The sequence below is a fragment of the Erythrolamprus reginae genome, chromosome 4, assembly GCF_031021105.1.
Source record: "Erythrolamprus reginae isolate rEryReg1 chromosome 4, rEryReg1.hap1, whole genome shotgun sequence".
In the NCBI taxonomy this organism is placed as follows: Eukaryota; Metazoa; Chordata; class Lepidosauria; order Squamata; family Dipsadidae; genus Erythrolamprus; species Erythrolamprus reginae.
In genome coordinates this window covers 80,620,472-80,630,173 of record NC_091953.1, presented here as the reverse complement: position 1 = coordinate 80,630,173, position 9,702 = coordinate 80,620,472, and positions in this window count along the sequence as shown.

The following is a 9,702-nucleotide window of genomic DNA, read 5'->3' as shown; positions in this document are numbered from 1 at the left end:
GGAAAACCTTCGCCGGGCTCCACAGAGAAGAAAGGAAGAGAGAGAACGAGAGAGAGAGAGAGAGAGAAAGAACAAGAGAAAGCATGAGAGAGAGAAAGAACAAGGGTGAGAGAAAGAAAATAAGAGAACAAGAGAGAGAACAAGAGAGAGAGAAAGAAAATAAGAGAGAATGAGAGAGCAACAGAGAGAGAGAGAAAGAACAAGAGAGAGAAATCATGAGAGAAAGAAAATAAGAGAGAACGAGAAAGAGAGAAGCAAGAGAGAAAAAGATAGCGAGAGAGAGAAAGCAAGAGAGACAGATAGGGAGAGGAAAGGAGAGAGAGCGAGAAATGATAACAAAAAGGGGAGAAAAAGAGAGAAATGAGAAAATGATTGAGGCAGAGAATGAGAGGAGAGAGAAACAAAAGAGAGAGAGGTGATTCTTGAAGCATATGGTAAAAAGCACCCAAATAATAAGAAACCCCCCCAGCCCACACCTGTTTTTGAAAAGAATAAGAGAAAAAAACCCCAGCCCTCAACTGGTTTTGGAAATGGTTCGAGTGTGTATACACACACATAAGGGGGGGGGAGAGAGAGAGGAATGGAAAAAGAGGAGAAGTGAGAGGGAGAAGGAATGAGGGAAAAAGGAAGAGAGAGAAATGAGAAACATGAGAGAGAAAAGGGGGAAAGACAGGAGAAGTACCCAGAAATGAGACAGTGGTATAAATTTGAGGGATGATTGATGATTGACTGTATTTATAAGGGGATGTTACATGGGATTGTATATATGAGGGGGTTATTTATTTATTTATTAGATTTGTGTCATTTTGGTTGGTGGTGTGCCCCAGGATTTTGTAAATGTAAAAAATGTGCTGCGGCTCAAAAAAGGTTGAAAATCACTGCTCTAGGCCACCAGACCTGATCCCTTGAGCTCTGTACCAGGGAGGGGCTATATATCCCCTGCCTGGTAAAGAGCTGAAGGGATCAGGTCTGGTGGCCTAGAGGTTAATGACAAGGCAGAAGCTGCCAGATCAAATCCCAGTAAGAGTGTGGCTAGCTGATGAGGCCAGAACAAGGCCGTAATGGTGCCATCCTAGTCTCCCTTAATTTTAAAATTTCAGCAAAAACATGTGATATATATGTACAGTATATGTGTATGTGTATGTATGTACATATGTACCTATGTAGGTTTGTATGTATGTATACCATTTGTGGCCAACTTTTAAGTGCCTCATACACTTTAGCTAATTTATGACAAATGTGGCAACCTTGTTTATTCCTTTCCCCAATAGTATCAAACTGAATATTGACCTCACAGCTTATGGATTGTAATTTTAGTAGTATTGACAATGCATAATTGATGGACTGGATTTTATAATGGATTTTATTTATTATTTATCATTTTATCCTACAACTATTTATTGTGCATTCACTAAGTGGTTTTATTTGTTTGGTCTATGACTGTAATAATAATAAATTTGATTTGATCCATCTTGTAGAGAGTATTATCATTGCCACTTTATAGGAAGAAAACATCCTAAAGTATGAGCCTAAGTTCAATGTCATACTAGCAACATATTTGCTTTCTATAACTTATTTTTTTAAGTAAAAATTAAGTTGTGCAAATACAAATAAATTTTAACAGCTGAATCCTTGAAGCACATAGCAATATGCTCTGTATATATTTGAATAAAAACTTTCCAAAATTTAGCTACAATTTTTGTTTTGTAACAAACGATACCTAGAAGAAATAAAATGGTTCAATAAAATGGTTCATAAATGCAGTATAGTATTTTCAAATTTTATTTGCATTATCACTTGAGTTTCTTTTTAAGACTACAAAACCTTTCCTGACAAGAATACAAGCAATCGTATCCTTCCAAGCTTATATGTGGTAATGTTTGGAAACAGGATTACACATATATATTCTAAAAAACAGTGCTCTCAATAAAATAATTAAAAGTATCTCATACTTTTTGCCTAGTTATCGGCATTTTAATTTCAATGCTAATGAAAGCATCTGATGCAACTTTAATGTTCTGTCTGAAAGATAGAGTACAGTGATCCCTCGATTTTCGCGATCTCGATCTTCGCGAAACGCTATATCGGGATTTGTCCACCCGATGACGTCACTCTCTTCCTTCCTTTCTCATCTTTCTTTCTCTCTCTCTTTCTCTTGCTTCTTCCTCTCTCACACTCTCTTCCTCCCTCTCTCATCTCTTTCTTTCCTTCTCTCTCTTTCTCTATCTCTCCCCCTCTTGCTGGCGGGCGGCGGGCGGCCGAGCGGGGGCATCAGCGAGGAGCCGGGGTTTCCCCTTTGCATGGGCGGCTGGGAAACCCCGATCTTCGTCTGCTCGCTGCTGCTGCGCCGAGCAGATCAGCTGCTGGGCGGCCGAAGGAACCTTCCCTGGGTCTTCCCCCTCTTGCTGGCGGGCGGGCGAGCGGCAGGCATCAGCGAGGAGCCGGGGTTTCCCCTTTGCGTGGGCGGCCGGGAAGACCCAGGGAAGGTTCCTTCGGCCGCCCAGCAGCTGATCTGCTCGGTAGCGCAGCAGCAGCGGAGCCGAATCGGGGTTTCCCCTTTGCGTGGGCGGCGGGGAACGCAAACTCCACCATCTACGCATGCGCGGCCATAGAAAAAAAGGGCGCGCATGCGCAGATGGTGTTTTTACTTCCGCAACCCTACATCGCGAAAAATCGATTATCGCGAGGGGTCTTGGAACGGAACCCTCGCGATAATAGAGGGATCACTGTATAGTTAAATGTTACTATATCTTATATTTGCATGCTATGCTTATGAAATCAATATAAAGAATTATTGTACAGAACCATATAAAAATATTTTATATATGTATCTTAACATTTCTTAAATTGTTACCAGCCCTGTTGTCATTAAAATGATAAAATAAGTACCGTAGTTTTCGGAGTATAAGACACACCTTAGTTTTGGGGAAGGAAAACAATGAAAAAAGGCATCTGCCTCCAGCAATTTGCCAAATAGCACAGAAGATATACACTGTTTGCAGTGTATTTCTGTGCATGTGTGCCTGAACCATAGAAGTAGCAAAGAATTGCAGAAATGTACTTTATGGCGGTATATTAATCCCAGAAAGTTTTCTTAAATGTAATCACACCAACTCCTCCCAATTATTTAAATAGATCTACTCCAGACATGACTATGTTAGGATTTAACTCAGCTGCCTTATCTTAATACTAATACTTAAAAAACAGGACATTTCACATTATACTTATACTCTTTAAAATTGATGGTGGCTTTCTGGAAGTATTCTGCTATTTGAAAGAAGATACAATAGCACTGGGCCTCTTCAGATCAAGCATTTATTTTAAAAAGCTTTTTCATTTTGTTAAGTTGTCTAGAAGAATAAAGCAGTCTTTAAAAAATAAGTCTAATAATTTGAACATTCTATAGACATTTATAATTATTGACTTACCTCCTTGCAGCAAAAAACAGCCAATTTCAGCCTTTGCCTCTCCCTGCAGCAATTTGCCCCAGTGCAGCTCTAGCTTCACTTTCATTTTAGCACAAGGGCTTGTGGGCAACTTCAATCAATCAGTTGAGTGTAAGGAGACAGATAATCAATGGCTTGTGTTAATCAGCCTCTGCTGCTGTTTGCTGCAAGGAGGTAAATTGTTGGCAGGCAGAGACCAAAGAGTGGGGGTGGCTGGGTGGAGCTACATTCAGTGTATAAGATGCACCCATGTTTTCACCCCCCCCTTTTGGGGGGTAAAAAGGTGCATCATTATACTCCTACAGTAAATCCTTTGTAAGTGGACTTTCCCTTTGTTTAGATCAGAAATATCTTAAGATACATATACATCATCAAGATTAAAAGCTACTCATTATTATTCAATAATTTATATGGTGCAAATCCTTTTATTATCAAAAAAACTGATTTATATCTACATTTATAAGGTACCTATATAAAATTTATCAGCATTTATCTTTTTATGGTCTGACCCTACCTTGCTTAAAAATTCTCACATTTTCTTCTGCCTGTTGGAAATGATTACTTCAGTAACATTTCAAACTTTGCAAGAAGAGAGTAGTAAGCTACAATATTTAACCAAGAAAAAGAACTGGATAAAATGATTGTTGATATGCCAGATGATCTCATCAAGTTGGATGGCCCACAACATGCTACTGAAGAAAAAGCGAGAATCTTTTGGGAGTACTAATATTTATGATGCAACTAGATTAAAATTTTCTGAAAATTTAGTGTTTATATTGCCATGCTTGAAAAAAATTCAAAGATTGCAGACAAAACATGGAACTTAAAAACATGATTATGGCAAATTTAAACATAAAAGATACAAAGAATAAACTGCATTAACAACTTGGGCATCAAGAAATTGAAATGGACTGGACATTGGGCATTTTCAGTAAGAAAACCATAGTCTATTATATTGGACATGAAATACCAAATGGAAAGTTGCTTTCATAGTCGGGAAGGATGTAACAGAGTATTTGATGACTGAATATTAATTAGATTCCACAGACAATATATGATGGTTATTCAAGTTCCAGTGATGCAGAAGAAGAGAAAATTTATGAGATCTATTACCAAGTTCAATCCAAAATTGACATAATTTTCAAACAAGATGTGTTGCTTGTAGTTGCCAACTGGAATGACAAAGCTGGAAACAATAAGGAGGAAAATGTAGTTGGACTATATGGCACTGTGGCATGCAGAGCTCTCTGCAGGCATACAAGTTGTCAGTTCAGCTCCACCACACATACATGCGCGCCTCCCACTGGACAGCTGATTTTCAGGTATCTGCTGTGCATGCTCAGAGGGCAGGGCACATGCGGGAGACACATGCACATATGGAGTAGGGGGTCAAGCATGCATGTGGGGGACCACAGGTGGGTACAGTCCCCCCACAACCCATTTTTGTTCCCAGAATTCTGGAGGGGCCTGCTAGGCCCAAAATGGGGCAGGGGGAGCACGGAAGGTAGGGGCTGTGAAGGGGGTGTCAAGTGCACATTGCATTATATGTGCTGGCATGCATGCAAGCGCAATGTCATGCTTGCACATTTTCAGCACACAAGAAAAAGGGTTGCTGTCTGGCATAGGGAACAGAAATGAAGCAGACTTATTACTTACGCATTTTTGCCAATCTAATAATTTCTTCATTGCTGACATATTCTTCAAGCAACAACAATAAGGACTCTATATATAGATATGAGCCATTAGTGGGTTCTTAAACCTGTTACTACTGGTTCGCATGTGCAGAAGTGTCCCAGGTAGATGGGTGGAGCCTGCCACCACTGGTGCTACCGGTTCGGAGAACCGGGCCGAACCAATCGAGCACACCCAAAACTAATTGAATATTACAGTATTGGTATGTGGAAGTGGAATTTAAAATACAAAATTGTGGCCAGAAGATCTGACTGTGGAACAGATAAAACTCTATGTAAATTTCAAATCAAGGTAAAGTGGAAGAACAAAGTTAACTAGTTTCCATGATAAGATTTTGAGTATGTACTCATTGTTTTAAAGGGGCAACATCAGAAATTGCTCTGAAAGCCTGCACCTTAATAGAAAATCAGAATAACTGTGGAATGATGTAAAAAAGCTGATGTTTGAAAGAACGTGGAAAGGGATTGTCAAAGATCTGCACATAAGAAATCAAGCTGAAATGATGTCATTGCAGGTGGTGGGTATTCCCAAGAAGAGACAGCAAAACCAAGAAAGATATCTGGAAGGAACGTAAGAATTTCACAGAACTGTTAAAAGAGAGGGTCAGTATTTCAACTACATACTTACCAATATTAAGGAGATTTAGAGTACACAAACTATTGCACAATATCCTTGATTTCATATGCTGGTAAAATAGTGTTTTAGAACAGGGGTGTCAAACTGCAGCCCAAAGGCCAGATATGTCACATGCAGGCCATACCCACTCTAGCTTTTCTTGCAAAGGGGAAAACATTGCAAAAAGTCATTGACGGCAACGTGACTCTGTAAGTTTGACACTCATAGTTTAGAATCATCCAATGTAGATAGACTTTTATATAGAAAAGGAAATGTTCAAGTTCATCTTTTAAAAAGACATGGAACAAGAGACATTATTGCATTCATGCTGGATAATTGAGAAGGCCATAAAAATCAATTTATGCTTCACTGGTTATAGAAAGGTATTTGACAATGCTCTCACGTCAAGCTATGAAATGTCTTTAGGCATGACTATGAATAATAAATCAGCACTCAAGGTTTTGGACTATATATTCAGGTGCTGTGAAGTATCTGTATCCATGAAGATTACTGTAAAATTAGACAAGCAATGCTTTTCCTGTGATGTTTTATAGATAAGAAAATTAGATTAGAAGAATAGAAATATATTGATTTTGAAATTTGGTGCACAAAAGACTCTTCAGAATAATATGGATAGCAGGAAAACAAAAAAATGGATAATAGAACAAATAAATTCAGAGTTCTCATTCAAGGCACAATTGACCAAATTTAAAATCATGTTTTGGGCACATTATGTAACCTATTTCTTTTTAGAGTATAATGTTGGGAAAAGGGAAAGAAAAAAGAACAGGAGATTAGTATCATAGCAAGGTGGATGGACCCAATTGCAACAATGAATGTACGACCAAGACAGTAAAAGGCCCAGGTTGAGAACAATTCAAGGGAAAAAAATCTACATAGTTGCTAAGACTTGACACTAATTTCATGACAATTAATACACCAATTTTGAAAATCATTTCAAGATACCTCTATCAGTCATTAGCATACTATTTGTGACAAATCATTAATGCTTGGTGAATCTTTTATCATGGATTGCTCATTTAGACAATTGTCTTCTTATGTTCCTGATGAAATGCTCACTGCACATATATTTAAGTTCTAAACCACATTTGTAGTGAGTGAGAAGGAAATTTTAATCTTTTTATATGAAATCCCAAAAGAAACTAAAAATTAAAAGTAGCTATCAATGAATCTTGGAGTTTATAATCTCTTTTCCCCTTTTTTGTTATAGGGAGTATATATATTATCTAAAGGCAAGAATTAAAACAAGCAACTCTATTTTTTTAATCAGCTATTAAATAATACTTTGGAAAACATGAATCAGGTTAGGCTTAAACCCTCAACATATTATTTAGAATTAATTAGTTGGAAGTCACTTCCAATTTATAATATAAAATTTGGTTGATACTAATATTCCCAGCCAGAGATGACAAAAGTCACATTGAAATAATAGTTTTCTTTTAACTTCATACTTATAAATTAAGTATTTTCTGATGCCTTGTGCTGATTTAAAATTTATAGAAAAGCTTAAATGAATTATTTCTGAGGATATATGAGTTTTAAAATACTTTGAAAAGGAACAAAATACATTACCTATTGTTCTTAAGTAACTTGCAAAGTACAACTGAGCTGTTGTAAATACTGTATATCAATGTTTAAGTTAACTGTTCTTTTTCTTAAATATAATATGCATAAATGATTGTTTTATATAAAGTAAAACGTTAATTTTCAGTCTAGGAGAAGTAAATCATTTATTTTTTCTTAGAGGTAGATGAAAATTTATTTTTAAGATGAAATCTAAAATTTCCAGTGCAATAAAATTGGAATTTTTTTCTGCTTATTTATTTATTTATTGGTAAATTCCAATGTACTCACCTTCATGTTCTCTAATCATTACAATTAAAATAATAAAATAACCTAGGACTATAAATGGATTACATATCAAATATAACTATATTGCTCAAAAAAATAAAGGGAACACTCAAATAACACATCCTAGATCTTAATGGAAGAAATATTCTCATTGAATACTTTGTTCTGTACAATGTTGAATGTGCACAACAGCATGTGTAACTGGTTGTCAATCAGAGTTGCTTCCTAAGTAGACAGCTTGATTTCACAGAAGTTTGATTTACTTGGAGTTAAATTGTGTTGTTTAAGTGTTCCCTTTATTTTTTTTGAACAGTGTATATATGCTTGGTTTCAAAGACTTAAAATTATTTTGTAGAGAAGACATATTTGTGTGTGTGTGTGTGTGTGTGTATGTATACACACACCTATATTTATTTCCTGCAGAATATTAAATAAAAATCATCTAAGAAGCATATATTGTTAAATATAAATCTAACTGCATGAGTCCAATGTGAATAGCATCCTTAAAACATCTAATTAAATTCCTCCATTTGGAAGATGGTTATTAAGAATGTTCATGCACACAGATACAATATTTTTTTTGCAAGACAATAGAATATAGTAGCAAAGTGAAATAAAATAATTGGAGCAGCTGACTAACGCAAATAATGGATTTCTTTCCAAAGTTTAAGAAACAAACATGCCTTACAAATCTGCTCTTTGCTTATTAAGAAAGAAGCAAAGAATTGTACCCTGTTTCCCCCCAAATAAGACACCCCCTGATAATAAGCCCAATCAGGCTTTTGAGTACAAGGCAATAAGGCCAAGCGCTTATTTCACAGTTCAAAAAAATACAAGACAGGGTCTTATTTTCGGGGAACCACAGTATTTTCTCTCAAAATGGAATAAGCATTTTGTGAAATTTCTAGAACTTCATCAACAACATTTATCATTTCAGCATCTTTGAACAAAACCAAGTACATATGTTTATAGACATCAAAATAAGGCATCCATTTGAAAAAGCTCAACATTATATTTTTGTTCCAATTCCAAAAATACCTCAGAACTTATGTTTATGTAGTTAAGAATTGCACCATAGATGCTTTAGGAAAATCATAGCAAAGTAAATGCAGTAAACATTGTTGAAAATCATGTTTTAAAATGTTAAAAATAGACATATTAGAAAATTTCAGCAGATAAAACCATATGCAGGTAGTCCTCCACTTAAAACTGTTCATTTACTCACTGAATGCAATGTTCAACACTGAAAAAAGTGACATGATTATTTTTCACACTTATAACCGTTGCAGCACCCCCATGGTCATGTGATCAAATCCAGATGCTTGGAAACTGGTTCATACTTATGATCATTGCTGTATCCCAAGGTCACGTGGTCATGTTTTGCAATCCTTTGATAAGCAAAGTCAATGGGGAAGCCAGATTCACTTAACCAAGTTACTAACTTGTCAACTGTAGTAATTCACTTAACAACTGTGGTAAAAAAGGTTGTAAAATGAGGCAAATGTCTCACTTAACAACAGAAATTTTAGCCTCAATTGTGGTAGTAAGTTGAGGACTACCTGTATTTCCAGCCATCCCAATCCAGGAAACAGCCCATGCCCATGTACTTTGTGTGGAAAATCCAAATAGTATGAATGCTCCCCATGTTAGTAGACCCTGTCATGAAAAGCTGTCTATAAAATATCACCTATTTAGGATCTGTCATTGCAATTAAATCCTGAGGTAACATTTAGCAAAATTAAAAAAATATTTTCAAGCATGACAGAAGAAAACAGCATTTTAAAATATCAACATTTAACCAACAGTAAGAAATAAAGGCCCCTTGGTGGCTAATTAGCAGCATCTATACAAGCAAAAACTCATTTAAGAATTACTGTGTGAAAAGGATTTTAAATTACAGTACAAATAAAACTGTGGTAACCTGAAACATTTGCATGAATCTGTAAGGCAGAAACATGAGATGAAACCCTGGAAATACTACAAATTAATATTAATTAAATGGAAGACAGACAAGCTATAGGACCCAATGATTAAAGAGATCATGAACATGAGATAGAAAAAAAGATATATTTCCTAC